The following is a 15914-nucleotide window of genomic DNA, read 5'->3' on the forward strand; positions in this document are numbered from 1 at the left end:
TACATTTGTTACATATATAAAAAAAAAGGCAAAAGACAGTTCCTGCTCTTCAAGGAGTTTCAGATTAATGGATCTGATAACCATTAATCTCTATTATGTTGTAGTCATAATGTCTTACATTTGCAGTTCTACTGAGACCTTCACTCACCTCATTTGAGCCCCATAACTATATAATATACCAACATAATTTGGTATATTAAATTGTCTGAGTGGAATTTTTTAACTGTAATTTAATATTTTATATTTTCCCAGTTGTATGTGCAAACAATTTTAACATTTTTTCAAATTTTGAGTTCCAAATTTCCTCTTATCTCCTCTTCCCCTTCTCATTGAAAAGGCAAGCAATTTGACATAGGATATACAAGTGTAGCATCTCACTGGGTTTTTTAAATAGTATTTTATTTTTCCAAATACATGTAACCATAGTTTTCAATATTCATTTTTGTAAAACTTTGTAAATTTTTCTCCCTCCCTCACCTCCTTCCTCCCTAAGACAACAAGCAATGATATACATTAAATATGCACAATTCTTATAAGCATATTTCCACATTTGTCATGTTATGCAAGAAAAATCAGAACAAAAGGGAAAAAAATGTAGTGTCCTTCTGGAGGCCCCACATTGGGTGACAAAATGTAATGTCTGGGCTAGCTTTCTGGAGGTCCTCCATATGGGCCTTGGCCTCAGCAGGATAGTCACCACAAGGATGGTCAGGAATAGAGTCTAAAGTCTTTATTCTCTCCTTCACAGTCTGCCCAGTCTGACTCCTTCACAATCTATTCACTCTGACTCACTGTGTCTCCAGTTCTCTCAGCCCTTAAGTACCCTATTACAATTACATCATTACAGCCTACTGAGTATATGCCAACTAGAGTGATTATATCATTATATCTTACTAGATATATGTGAACTAGAGAATCATCTTATCAATCACACTGAGTAAACACCTTATTGTAAGTATCCTTGTTTCAAGTATACTTCTCCAGAGTTCCGGCCCTCTACAAAAAAACACCCATTTCACTGTTTTTAAAGACATAATTGTTCTGTGTAGCCAGCATTTCATCTTTCTTTTTCTAGATTTTGAAACCTAAATCCATGAAAAATTAGTTTTAAAAAATGAAAATGACAGATATTTAATTTTATTTTCAGTTCCAATTCTCCCAACTTAATAGACTTTAAAGTGAAAGACAGTTTCTATTCTTACTCTCTTCTTTCTCTTCTGAACATGTGGCTTTAGACCTTAACATCTTTCCTTGAATTTCTCACCAAGGGAGAAAAGAATTTGTCTCCTCTATACTCTCCCTCCCACTTCCCAAATATAGCAGCTATGGGTACATGGCAGAAAGTACATATGCTTAAGTAGGTGTCCCTGAGATTGGACCTCAAATTTCTGGTTTTCTTTTATGCTTTGGGTTTCATTCCATGAGCATAGGAGCTTGTGGCTCTGACTGCTGACTATTTAGCAGGAAGTGATCTGTGAAAATAATTTAAAAGAGAAGATGACCATTGCCAGGAGTCTGAGCCCAATCAAAAAATACAGATCTTGAGCAAATGATCCAGACGTTTCTTATGGGGCAGTCATATCCCAGCACATAGATATACCAAAATATATTTAGTAATTTCTCAATTGAAGTAACTTTAATCCCAAAAGCCATTGGTAAGGGACTCTCTCCTCATTGGTGGAGATGAATACCCTGCTTGTATGTATCTTTAGGTGCAATAATGGTCCTCAAAATTTTCAGCATTACAAATAAATCAAATTATTAGTCTTTGAACTCTTGTTCTGGTTTTGTGGTTTGGTTTTTCCTCCTATTTTTTAACCATATCCCTAGAGAAAGAATTTTCATGTCCTCTGGAAGTTAAAAGACCAAATGCCACAAATTATTGGATATTTTTTAGGTTAGCTTTTACATAAGTATTCTCATTGAGTCACTTTTCAGTCATGTCCCACTTTTCATGGCCTCATTTAAGGTTTTCTTGGTGAAGATACTGGAGTGATTTGCTATTTCCTTCTTTAACTGATCTTACAGATGAGGAAACTGAGGCAAATTGGATTAAGTGACTGGCCCAAGCTCAGTAAACTAGTGACTAGGGTCGGATTTGAACATACTTTCAATTAAAAACAACAACAAAGTATTAAAAAATAAGCTTAATGAGATAAATTTGTTCTAACCCTTTTTGGGGTAAGCAGAAGGAGAGTATAATGGGAGAAGTATGCAGTAGACAGTAGATCTAGGTGCCAGCAGTAAGGAAAGAGCTCACTGTGTTTCCCATCCTGCCTGCTCCCCCACTTTCACCCTCAGCCCAGAACTCTAATCACCCATCTCCTCCTTTGACTAGGGAATGAAGTCTCAGGGGAAGGTCCTGATTTTTTTCCAGAGGGAAAGAGAATAGGTAGTTTTCTGGCAGATATCCTGCCTATTGGTAAGTCCATATTACTGTTTCCTTAGGAACATTAAAACCTGCAGAGGTTTCCCAGTGACCTTCCGATCTGATACTTTGTGGCCCCATTTGGGTCACAAAGTACATGGTAGGCAACATATAAATACTCAGTCCTTTCTCTTTCATGCTAAATCTGTGACTAGGAAATTGTGGTAAGACTCTTACTGATATTTTGTCTTCATATAGAAATTCTAACAGCTAAGTATTGCAGTGGTTAGAGTGCTGGGCCTGGAGTCAGGAAGACTCATCTTCATGATCCTTACTAGTTGTGTGACCTTGGGCAAGCCACTTAACTCAATTAGTCCTCAGTTCCTCATCTGGAAAATAAACTCAAGAAGGAAATGATTCACCAATGCAATGTTTCTCCCAAGAAAACCTCAACTGAACACCCAGCTGAAACAACTAACCACCAGCAACACTATTTTTTTTAATTATAGCTTTTTATTTACAAGATATATGCATGGGCAATTTTTCAGCATTGACAATTGCAAAACCTTCTGTTCTAACTTTTCCCCTCCTTTCCCCCATATCTGTTAATATAATAATATCTGTTAATTTAATCTCAACTAGTTTAGTGACTCCTTCCACTATACACTTACACAAAATATAATTAGGAATAATGAGAAAACATATTTACCAAGACAAGTAAGCAAAAGTGTATATACAGATCAATTTAGCTAATAAAATACTTTTAATCACCTGTTCTTCAGGAGACCAATAAGTAGCCTGAGTGAGGAAGAAACTACACTTATTTAAGATTTTGTTTTGTGGGTTACAAAGAGTTAGTACAAGGATTAGATTTATTGGTATAGGGAACTCTTGGGTGAGGAAACTATGCAGTTGGGCAACTTCTCTGCTTCCAGAACACTGAGGTTTACACAAACAGTATGTGTCAGGGACAAAGCTTGAAATCAGGTCTCCTGGCTTTGAGGCCTGCTCTCTTTTCATTACTCCACACTGCTTCTGTGTTACAGAATTGTAATAAATTCTTAATTTTAATTGAATAAAATGTCCACTAAGAAAGACACCAAGGTGATACATTGGATAGAGCACAGGCTTGGAGTCAGAAGTACTCATCTTTGTGAATTCAAATCTGACTTCAAAAAAATACTAACTGTGTGACTTTGGGCAAGTCACTTATCTGTGTTTGCCTCAGTTTCCTCATCTATAAAATGAACTGGAGAAGGAAATGGAAAACCACTCCAGTTTCTTTGCCAAGAAAATCCCAAATGAGGTCATAAAGTCAGACAGGACTGAAAACAACACTAAGAACATTTTTTGTATAGATTGTTTTATGAAAAATAGGGCATTGTTGCTTTTTAATGAAAAGGGAACCATTGCTACATAAATTTTGGAAATCACCACTCTCAAGGATCAAGATCATAAGATAACCCAGAGATTGAGGACTTTTTCAAATGCATATAAGAAACTGTATTGCCTCATTTGGCTCAACTTAACTGAATGGGAACAGTTAGTGCCATTTACTCATAATCAATCAGTCAATATTTATTAATCTCTTACTATGTGCCTGATACTGTACTAAGCATTCAACTTTACTCAGAGTCCTGGAGTCTACACTGGAGTCTAAATATTCTCCTTCTCTGGGCTGCATACAGGATTCCCATCAAACCATTCCCCATAACATCCCTTTGTCCTACCCCAAAAGAGCTCTGCCAACACTCCTCTTGTCACCATCAGATACCTCTGTCATAGAAGTAAGCCCTTTATCGCACATATCCTTTAAGCCTTAAAGTTAATACCGGACATTGGGTAGGCAGCACTTCCCCCAACTATTCTAATTAAAAAAAAAAAAATTCTTACTAGTAGATGTAAATCTTCATTATCTTTTTATCTGTTTTTTGTTTATATGTTCTCTTCTCTTTCCTTCTTCAGAACAATTGTCCCATATAACCAGCAATCAATCCTTAGGATATTGTCACATTCCCTACCAAGGAAAAATTGGCAAAGCAAAAAAAAGAAAAATCTCATATCTTCCCTAAAGCTATCAGAAACATTTTCAGATTTTATGTTCTGGGGCCTGATCCAGTTTTAACCCATGTTTATTTTACCTAATTTGACCTTTTGGTCACTCTAACAGCTCCTTTGAATATAGTTTTACAGATAGGTCTTCTCCCCTCTCCCCCTTAATATCATCCTTAAACCTATTGGTAGTCTCAGTGTATCAAAGGACACAATTAATTTGTTAACCTTATTATGTAGTTATGTTATACACAAATACATATAAAATGTACATATATATTTCTTGTCTGTTTTTGTCTGTGTGTGTATGAAAAATGTGTAATGGAAATAGATCACCAAGGTAAGCAAGAAGACCTCTTCTACTGGTCTGAGACAGCAATACATACACACATACACATATACACACATATACATATGTACATATGTATATATATTAAATAAAGATGTCTTAAAGTCTTATTGCAGTTCTAAGCTTTAATAACGTTAAGAAGTATAAATGATACAAAGTTATAAAAAAATGATTTGAAAAGATAATTCTTTAAATTTTAAAAATATTTAAACTTCTTATTAAAATATAACATAATCATCATCTTATGCTATATAGCTCTATTCAGTTTTCTAATTTTGTAAAAACCTACTTCTCAGTGATTGAGAGAATTGTTTCTGTCAGATCTGAAAACAAGCGACCAAAAAGGTATAGAAGTTATGCAACCCATGTTAACTCTGAAATTACCAGAGTTCACAAAAATTATCATAATCACAATTAACTCTAAGAAATAAAATAAAATAAAAACAAAGAGTTAACAGTGATCATAAGCAGAAAGCTTTCTTTATTCTGTTGGAGGAGAGAAGCTCGAAACATGTGCTAGAAACTGTCTTTATTGAGCCCACATCTCAATACTATAGCAATGGCTATGCAATGAGCTGTAGCCCTGACAAAGAGGCAAAATGGGAGAAGTTTAATTCAGAGCAGGGCTTTATGACCAGAACTGGGTTTCTGCAAGTGTTTGTCCAACCTCAGAGACCACCTGGTACTGGTGTGAAACAATTCTGGGACTGCGCTGCAGCTGAGTTTATTCAGAAGGTAAACACAAAGAATTGCTTTTATACCATAATGAGGGTACAGTTTGCTTGCTGGGTCTTAGCTCTAGAAAACAGGATTTCTCCTAATAATAAGAAGAGAAGAATAAAAAGAAAAGAATGGTCTTGGCATGGAGAGCTTAACAAATCTAAGCCTTAAGATTATCCAAAGAATGAGGTTTTGATGCACACTGACGTTACAACACACACACACACACAAAACATCTAATGGAAACAGATCAAGTGACTGAGTTAAAGCAAGAGGATCTCTTCCACTAGTTTGGTAAAGCATCATTCAGAAACTTGCACCCATAATACAAAATGGAAGAATGCCTTATCTTGTTCAAATATAATTTAAAATATTATTCAAAATTCACAAAAAAAACAAGTATATTTGAAATACAATTCAATTCAATTCAAATAATTCAACTTTTAAAGGATGTTTTTTGTAAGTTTGTAGGACATATCTCTGAAGTTATTAAAGCTTAAAATTCCCCTAAGATTTTTGGGACAATCTATAAATGAAGAGCAGCAGTCTGATATTGTGGATAAGGGGAGAACCTTAGAAGTCCCCAATTGCAAGTCCTGTTTGTGATATATACTGGCTTTGTGACTCTGGCAAATCATTAAACATCCTGGTGTTCTAGGCAGTTCTCTAAAACTATAATTTGCAGAGCCCTTGCCTGGTGGAAATAGTTTCCTCACTAAAAACTCCTTTAAAAAATGAACTCAAAGACCTAAACAAAAAAAAAAAAAAATTCAGATTTTTCCACAAAATTCACCATTTCATAGCTCCCTCATCAATGTAATAGCTTTTCTGTTTCCCTACAACCTTTCCAATATTTGAACTGTAATATTTTGATTATCTTTGCAATTGAATGGATCAAAGGAGGTAGCATTCTTGCCCAATGTATGTCAGTACTTTTAATGTGGTTTAGCACTTAGGAAAGATGTAACAATAGACTAAATGCCACTTGGTCTTGGGAGTATTGTGGTTAGAAATGATATATTTCTTCCTTTAGGCTATCTTGCCTCAGTTTACTTTATATGACCAACATGTTGAGCCCACAAATAATGCTGTCAGTTAACAGCCTGTTGGTCAGTGATAACAGGATTCTAAAACTAATGAGCAACAATAATGAGCTACTTAAAGTTAACACAGGAGAAAATTGGGTGCCTGCCATTTGTTTCAAATCTAAAAACACGTCTCTGGAAGGTTTCCCCCTTCTTCACCCCAGCTCTGCCCACATCACTATGGGTACTGCACATTGTGCACAATCAGAACCACTCCTCAACTCTACCTCTAAACCATAAAATTAGCATATCAGTGACAAGAAGCACTTGGATCTCTAACATTTACCTTCCTGCTCCTGATTCTTTGCTAACTTCTTTTGGAATTTACCTCACTTTAATTGACATTACAATTATAATAAACCTTGCTCCTTAACTTGGAGATGAGTCCAGGCCTGTAAGTTCTTTTGAGACACCTCAATATACCAATCTGGAGTTCCAACATTTTGGGGATCCTCTGAACCCCAACACCTAGAGGCAGTTGGACTCCTGGCTTGGAGTCAGGAAGACCTAAGTTCAGATCTAGCCTCAGATACATATAACTATGTGACCCTGGGCAAGTCATTTAATCCTGTTTACTTCAGTTAAATATAGAGTTAAATATGAAGGAGTTGGAAAGAAAATGGCAAACCCTCCAGTATCTTTACCAAGAAAATCCCAAAAGAGGTTACAAAGAATGGGATACAACTGAACCACAACAACATAATGGTGCTTTCTTTCTTTTTTTTTTTTACATTTTAAATTTATTTAATAAAACAAGCATTCCCATGACAGAGTACAATAAAAAGATGATTGCATATAAAACTGAAAACCTACAATACACAATCTATTATTCCTTTCAAAAATGCAACAAAATTATCATGTAAATTTCTTTTTTTTCTTTGTCCTCCCCTCCCTAGAAATGGCTACCATTAGGCCCCAAATGGCAGATATATGTACACTTATTCTATAAATACTTCTATCAGTTTTTTCTCTGGATGCAGATAGCATTTTTCTTCAAATGTCCTTTATAGTTAATCTGGGTATGTATTCAAAATAATATTCTCTCAAAGTAATTTTTTAACCAATTTTGCTGTTATTTTATACAATGTTCTCTTAATTCGGCTCTTTTTACTCTTCATTATTTTGAGTAAATTCTTCCATATTTTTCTAAGATTATTGAGCTCAATTTCTTATAGCATAGTAGTATTCCATCAAAATCATATATCACAGCTTCTTTAACCATTCCCCAATTGATGGGCATATCTGCAATTTCTACGTCTTTGCCATCATAGTAACAGCTGCTAAAAATATTTTAGAACATATAGAGTGTTTTCCTTTTTCCCTAATTATTTCTGGAAATAGACCAACTAGTGGTATTGCTGGGCCAAAGGGTAGTTTAATAACTCTTTGGGGCATATTCCACCAACAATGAATTAGTAATACCAAAGACTCTAAAATTGTATATCCAATTCTAGTTTTGTCCATAACCAATGTGTCTCTATTTAACTCATTTGTACATCTCTTTTATTTTATTTTTTGCTGAGGCAATTGGGGTTAAATGACTTGCCTAGGTTCATACAGCTAGGAAGTGTTAAGTATCTGAGGTCACATTTGAGCTCAGGTCCTCCTGGTAAAGGGCTGGTGCTCTATTACTGTGCCTCCTAGCTGCCCTTGGACATCTCTTTTAGACAAACACTTCATCAAGGATTTTGTAGGACATACGAGGGGAGATAATGTGAAAGGAAGAATAGAAAAATGGATGGCACTTGGCAAAATATAAAGAGGGCAATCCCTTTTTACAACATTGATAAAATCAAAGAAGATGACTGCCTTCAAAGGGAACTTCTTTTGATAAATAGATCTTATAGATAAAAGATGGGAAAAGTAAATGTTGGGAGTTTTCTTGGCAGAGATACAGAGTTTATCATTTTCTCCTCCAGTTCATTTTATAGATGAGAGGACTGAGACGAGCAGGGTTAAGTGAGAACCCCAGGGTCTGAGGCCAGATTTGAACTCAGAAAGATGAGCCTGCCTGACTTCAGACCTGGCATTCTCTCAACTGTGCCACTTAGCTATTTTATAACTTACCTTGCCCTCTCCTAATTTCTTGATCTTTATTTTTCAATATTCTTATTCTTTTTTCAAATTTTCAAAAATAAAACTGAATGTAATTCCATCCTCAAAACATCAAAGTAAAAAATTAAATAAAATAATAAAACTAGTATTTTTCAGAGTTAACCCTGTTTGCTTCCATTTCTTCATGTAAAATGAGGTCATGTTTGGTCTCATGTGACTTTTATCTCAGATGTAACTAGGTGAATCCTTTATCCCTCAAAACATTTAACAGTAAGACTTTTTAAAAAAAAAAAGTTATTTTTTTTCAAAAACATACAAAGATAGTGTTCAATATTCACCTTTGCAAAACTTTGTGTTCTAAATTTTTCTTCCTCTCTCCCTTCTTTCCCCTCCTAAAATAGCTAGCAATCTGATATAGGTTACACATGTGTAATTCTTCTAAACATATTTGTTTATGCTGTGCAAGAAAAATCAGATCAAAAGGGAAAAAAGGCACAAGAAAGAAAAGAAGCAAGGAAACAAACAACAACAAAAAGGTGAAAATATTATGCTTTGATTATCATTCAGTGTACACATTCCTCTTTCTAGATGCAGATGGCTCTCTCCATCCCAAGTCTATTGGAATTGTCTTGAATCACCTAGTTAAAAAGAGCCAAAACATCACAGCTGATCATCACCTAATCTTGTTGTTGTGTTCAGTGTTCTCTTAGCAAGGATTATGTCCACTTTAAAATAAACTTTGCTCTTTGTGAATGTTATTGTTATATCCTTCATTTTCAAAAAATACCAATGACATCACCACCAGTGATGCATTGATTTGTACATGAATTGGATTTTAGTGAGGCAGAGTTGAACAAAGTCATCAGCCTCATTTTCTCTTTTTGAGTCACTGAAGTTCAAAGAACAAAAGTCAAGATGACTGGTGATGGGCTGGAATGCAGTGGACAATCTTGGTGTCTGCCTGACCAAGCTCTAAAGTCTCCACAGTGCCTGCATCAGAGTTGGAACAAATTGCTGTCATCCACCAATCCACATGCTTGGGGATAGACATTCACTTAACATACCAACAGGTCTGAAGTCTCCGTCTGGTTTAGCTCAGTCCGCTGAGATGGTTTTTACCAGCATGTACCACAGCTTCTTAGAGGCGAGGTAAGAGCTGGGTACCAGGCAGACACCAAAAGTGCATGAACAGCTCTTGTTAACTCTCCCACCAGAGATGCTAATCCTTCTAAATACTCGGTATCCTTTTAGTATATTATATATATATTGAAAAAAAAAAACTAGCAAATCAGATCTGATCAAATCAATAGAGCAATTCAAAGTAATCAATAGTAGACATTTACATTTATATCCAACATAGGAGTATGACAGATTGAGTGTAATACACATGAGTCTAAAAATAAAAAAAAAAAAAACTAAAGCAAAATTAAGAAGAGAAAGAATGAAAGAAAAATCAAAAGACTAAAAAAAATTCAATGAAAATGAATGTGATTTTTTTTGCTACATACATTCAAAGGAGAAGTAGATTGAGAGCAGTTTCATGAAAACCTAAGAGAGGAGAGATATCCAGGAGAAAAGAAGGATGGATAATATCAAAGGCTGCAAGACAAGTCAAGGAGAATGAAAAATAAGAAGAGGTCATTAGATCTGGAATTTAAGAAATACTTGATTACTTTGGAGAAAACAGTTTAATAATGAATTAAAAGCCAGATTGCAGAGGGTTTAAATAACTTTCTCATAAAATATAGACATGAAAAAAGATTAAATGGAATGATAATTAGAGGGATTAGAACAATAGAATAGAACAAGGGAATAAAACAATTAGAATAATAATTGTAAGATTGAATGAGAGTTTTTAATGGGCAAGTTTTGAGAGTATTTATAGTCAAGAGAGAAGCTAGTATGTAGGGAGAAACTGAAGACAACCAGGATTCTGAACCCCAGAACTTTGGGAATAGTAGTGCTCCCCAGGGCACCAGACTTATTTCCAGTCTAGTCCTGCAGCCATCATTGAAGGAATAAATCATGGTGAAAAGGAGGGTTATCTTCTCATCATCACCACCATGGACTGCTGAACAACTGCTACCAATAAGAAAATGAGCATAGGATCCCCAAGAATGGCAACGTCCCTCCAGACCTCTGGTCCCCTTTTTACTAAAGCTCTCACAACCATCATCTGGAAAAAGAGCTATTATTATTATTATTATTATTATTATTATTATTATTATTATTATTAAAGCTTTTTATTTACAAAGCATATGCATGGGTAATTTTTCAACATTGACTTTTGCAAAACCTATTCCAAATTTTCTCCTCTTTCCCCCCATTTCCTTCCCTACATGACAGGTAGTCCAATATATGTTAAAATACATGTTAGATTCAATATACGTATACATATTTATCAGTTATCTTGCTGCACAAGAAAAATTGGATCAAGAAGAAAAAAAAAAACTGAGAAAGAAAACAAAATGCAAGCAAACATCCGTAGAAAGAATGAGAATGCTATGTTGTGAACCACACTCAGTTCCCACAGTTCTCTCTCTGAGTGTAGATGGCTCTCTTCATTACTAAACAAGTGGAACTGGTTTGAATCTTCTCATTCTTGAAGAGATCCTCGTCCATCAGAATTGATCATCATATAGTCTTGTTGTTGCCATGTATAATGATCTTCTGGTTCTGCTCATTTCACTTAGCCTCATATTAAGTCTCTCCAGACTTCTCTAAAATCATCCTGCTGGTCATTTCTTACAAAACAATAATATTCCATAACATTCATATACCCTATTTTACTCAGCCATTCTCCAATTGATGAGCATTCACTCATTTTCCAGTTTCTTGTCACTACAAAGAGGGCTACCACAAACATTTTTGCTCATGTGGGTCCTTTTACCTTCTTTATGATCTTTTTGAGATACAAGCCCCATAGAAACACTGCTAGTCAAAGGGCATGCCCGGTTTGATAACTTTTTGAGCATAGTAGGAAAACAACTTTTGAGGAAAAGAGAGCAGACAGTTCCACCAAATGCTAACCGCCCACAGGGGAGGCAAGATAATCTAATTGAGGCAGCAAAGTATCTTGAAGGAAAAAAGGAGGTAGCATGCACCACATAGCTCAAACCACCACCATCGAATCGACCACTATATCCTTCCATATCTGATGGATACAATTTAGGACCCTGAATCCAAGAGCCTTGGAAATTGCAATGTATCTTGAAAGTGATCCAGTGGAGATTTAATGCTTTTGCAGGTACTACATCACAGCTACTGAAAACTCAGAAAAGAAAGTTCTTGTTACTGTTGATAAAGCTGTGATTTCTTCCAACTATTCTGGAAAGCAATTTGGAGGTACCTTCCAACAGCTATTAAACTGTGTAAGAAAGAACTAGAAAAAAACTAATTAGTAATCATTTCACAAAAAGTTATTAAGCTACTAGGTTTCAATAGGTACTGGGGATGCAAATAAAATAAATGAAACAACTCCTACTGGTTAATGACCTTACAAAGGGGAAACGCTTTAATAGGATTGCAGGAAAAACTGAGTAAATTATGAACAAAGATTTAAAGGATCACGATGAAGAAAGGGTAAGATTCAAAGACCATCTAGAAAGACTTGTATGAACTGATACAGAACTAAGTACAACTAGTAAAACTTTCTACATCATGCCTAATTACAATCTTATGAAAGAATACAACTTTGAAAAACTTAAGGACCCAGTATCGAAGAGGACAATGAATCATATTTTCTACCTCTTGACAGAGAAGTGAATGACTAAAGAGCATTTGACTTAAATGCAACATGAAACTTAGTCACAGCCAATGTGTGGGTCTGTTGTACTTTGCTCTATTATTTGTTGCAAGGTAGGGTAGAATAGGGGATTGCTAAGAGTTATGGAAGGAAGGATAGCAGTAATGATACCAAAAAAAAAAAAAAAAAAAAAAAAAGAAAAGAAAAGAAAAGAAAAGAACATCAACAAAACAAAAAGTACAAGAGCATAAAGTGTCACACAAAAGAAGGAGCATAATCAAGGTGGCATTGGAAAGAGTACAGGACTTAGAGTCAAGAGTCCTATTTCATTCAGTAAAGCTTTGTGATCCTCAGCAAGTCATTTAATTGGTCTTAGCCTCAATTTCCTCATCTGTAAAATGGGGATAATAATAACTTTATTATTAGGACTGTTGTGAGCATTAAATGAAATGATTTATGTACTTTGCAAACCTCAAAGAGATATGTAAATCTTAGCTATATTTATTAATTATTATTATTAAAAATAAAACTGTTAGAAATGGTGTTATACTTATTATATGCTTTAAAATCTGTGTATAATAGAAACTTATTCATAAATAATTATTTTTTCTGCTTTTTTGTATATGGGAATGGTTGGGTCTGTTGATATTTGCCAAGTTCAAATTAATAAAAAAAAGGAAAAATCATAGAAGAAAAAACATCTTTATGCTAAGAGAACTGCTTCTCTTGAACTGAATATTATTGCAATTTTTGTAAACACAGAGATTTCTCCAGTATTTTGGGGATATACAACAAATAGTGAAATTGACATGAATCTCATAGATAAGTGGGAAACAATAATATTAGCTAAGCATTCTTTATTGTTTCTAAATACTTTGATCAATACCATAGGAAATGGTTAATTGTTGAGACAGAACAATAGAGCCTTTGCTTTAACAAGTTATGGTTTTCTTATTGGATTATACATACATATATACATATACATACACATTATATATATATACACATAAACATATAATGTATATACATGTGTGTGTGCATTCTCTATCAAGTAATATCCATTTATGTCCATAATGGAAGACTGGTTTTGAAGTTATGAAAATTCTAAGTAGCAAGTCCATGGTAAATAAGAGATATAGAATAACAGAAGCCAAATATCATGGAAAGAATTATTTTGTTGGCCCTGTGGCAACAAGGTACATAAAGTTGGCTGAAATGAAGAGATAGAATTGGGGTGAGGGTAGACCAAGATGGGCAGTGTGAAATCATTCTTGCCCTTTGCCTTAAATTTTATCTGGCTTTTACTATAAGCTGCTATGGAGGCTGGGATTTGGTCAGGGGTCTTTAGGATTTAGCATAATATCATGAGTAAGTAGGCACATGCATTTTGATAATGATAAAAGCAATAATGATTGTTTTCCTTCTGTTGTAATACTAATATGAGAATGTCCCAATACTGGGTTGAGAAATATCTTCCTTTTGATATCATATTTTTTTTTCACTGAAAAAAAAAAAAAAAGAATTCTACAAAATCATTTGAGTACTTTGGGTTATGGAGATCATGTTTAATAACTATTTCATCAAGTTATTTCTGTTTCCTCTTTAGGCCCTGATCACATAACCTACCATTAGATGAATGGGATGTTTTATGATCCCTTTCACCTATTATCCCACAATACTATATAAAAGCAATGTGTTTCTCTTGGACTTTCCTGTCCCTCAGTCAAACATGTTCCATTGAATCATGATGGGAGGAGTTGGGATTGGAAATGAGATTCAATATAAAAACAATCAGAAGTCACTGTAGATTTTTATTGAGGACATAATTTCACCCAGATGACAAGTACCTCCTTCTTCATCCCTTTAGTCCCTTATGACTGTCTTAGATTTGTGGGAATATAGCAGGCCTGCTGTGATAACAGCTCTGACCTTTGGCAATCTGACCCTCCCTTCCATTCTTCCTATAGGATCCTACTGCTTTCTTACTGGCTTTTTTTTTTTTTCTCCACCTCTGCAATACCTCCTTCTCTGTAATAATAAAAAAAGAAAATGTCAACATCAGCAAATGTGGTGTGGAGGAAAAATGCACCCAAAGACCCATGACCAAGCTTTGACCACATTGATTACCGGGATGACTTTGGACAAGTCACTCTGAGCCTCAGTTTGTTCCCTGGCAAAATGATGGTCAAGTATTTGTTATGTTTCCTTAATGATAAAATGAAGGATTAGGAATTAAATTATTAGATTCCTTCTAGGTCTAAATCCCATTCATTTATTAAGTACCTGCTATATGTAAGGCATAAAAAGTCTCTGTCCTACATTTCTATTAAAAAAAAAAAGGGAAAAGGACATACATGTGTAAAAATATTTATAGCAGCCCTTTTTGTGGTGGCAAATATTGGAAATTGAGGGGATAACCATCAAGTGGGGAATGGTTGAACAAGCAGTGCTTATGAATGTAATGGAATACTATTGTGTAATAAAAACATGAACAGGCAGATTTCAGAAAAACCTGGAAAGACTTTTATGAAATGATGCAAAGTGAAATGAGCAGAACTAGGAAAACATTGTACACAGTCAATAACACTGTGTGATGATAAATTTTGACTGACTCTACTCAATATCACAAGTACAAAGGATTTGTGAAGGAAAATGCTATCTGCATTTATTAAGAACTGATATATTCAGAATGCAGATTGAAGCATTCACTTTATTTTTTTTTTTTAGTGGTTTCCCCCTTTTGATCGATTTCTTCTTTCAGAACTGAAAAGACAAATCTTTTTCATATCCTATATATACAACATAACACAACTGGCCTCAAGAACAACTGGAGACAGGATAAATAAAAGTCCTTGGTCTTCAGGAGGAGAAGTGAAGGAGATAGATAAACTGCCACAAGCTCACCTCCAACTTCCCTTCTCCTGGTCTTGTTGCCGAGTGAAGTTTTCTCCCTCTCTCACTCTACCGCCTAATCCTTCCCTAAAATTCTCTTAACCCCAAACATTGAGCTAGCATTAACTGTGAGAAGAGCAATTCCAAACATATGCTAACAGTATTGTCCAATAAGTAATTAGCCTTAAGTGCATTAAGTGATTCAAGTGCACCTATTCAGAGCCCTTTACAAGAACTGTGACTGATATGGAAATATGTTTTATATCATAGTACATGTATAATCTATGTCAAATTACCTACTATTTTAGCATGAGGGGAAGGTAGAGAGAAAAATTTGGGGATTCAAAATCTTGTAAAAATGAATGTTAAAAAATGTCTTGACATGTAATTGGGAGAAAATACTATTTTAAAAAGCTTAAATTCTATTAAAGGAAACAATGTTCACACAGAGGAGTAAAGACAAAGTAATTTTGGCAGGGGTGAGAACATCAGCAACCTTAGGATCAAAGGAGATCCTATATATATATATATATATATATATATACATATATATATGTAATGAGGCCACCTTTGAAGGAAGTTAATCCTTTTCTAAGACAGAGTTGACAAGGAAGTGAAGTCCAGGCATAGAGATGGAAAGGAAAATGC

The sequence above is a fragment of the Sminthopsis crassicaudata genome, chromosome 2 (genome assembly GCF_048593235.1).
Source record: "Sminthopsis crassicaudata isolate SCR6 chromosome 2, ASM4859323v1, whole genome shotgun sequence".
Taxonomy (NCBI): domain Eukaryota; kingdom Metazoa; phylum Chordata; class Mammalia; order Dasyuromorphia; family Dasyuridae; genus Sminthopsis; species Sminthopsis crassicaudata.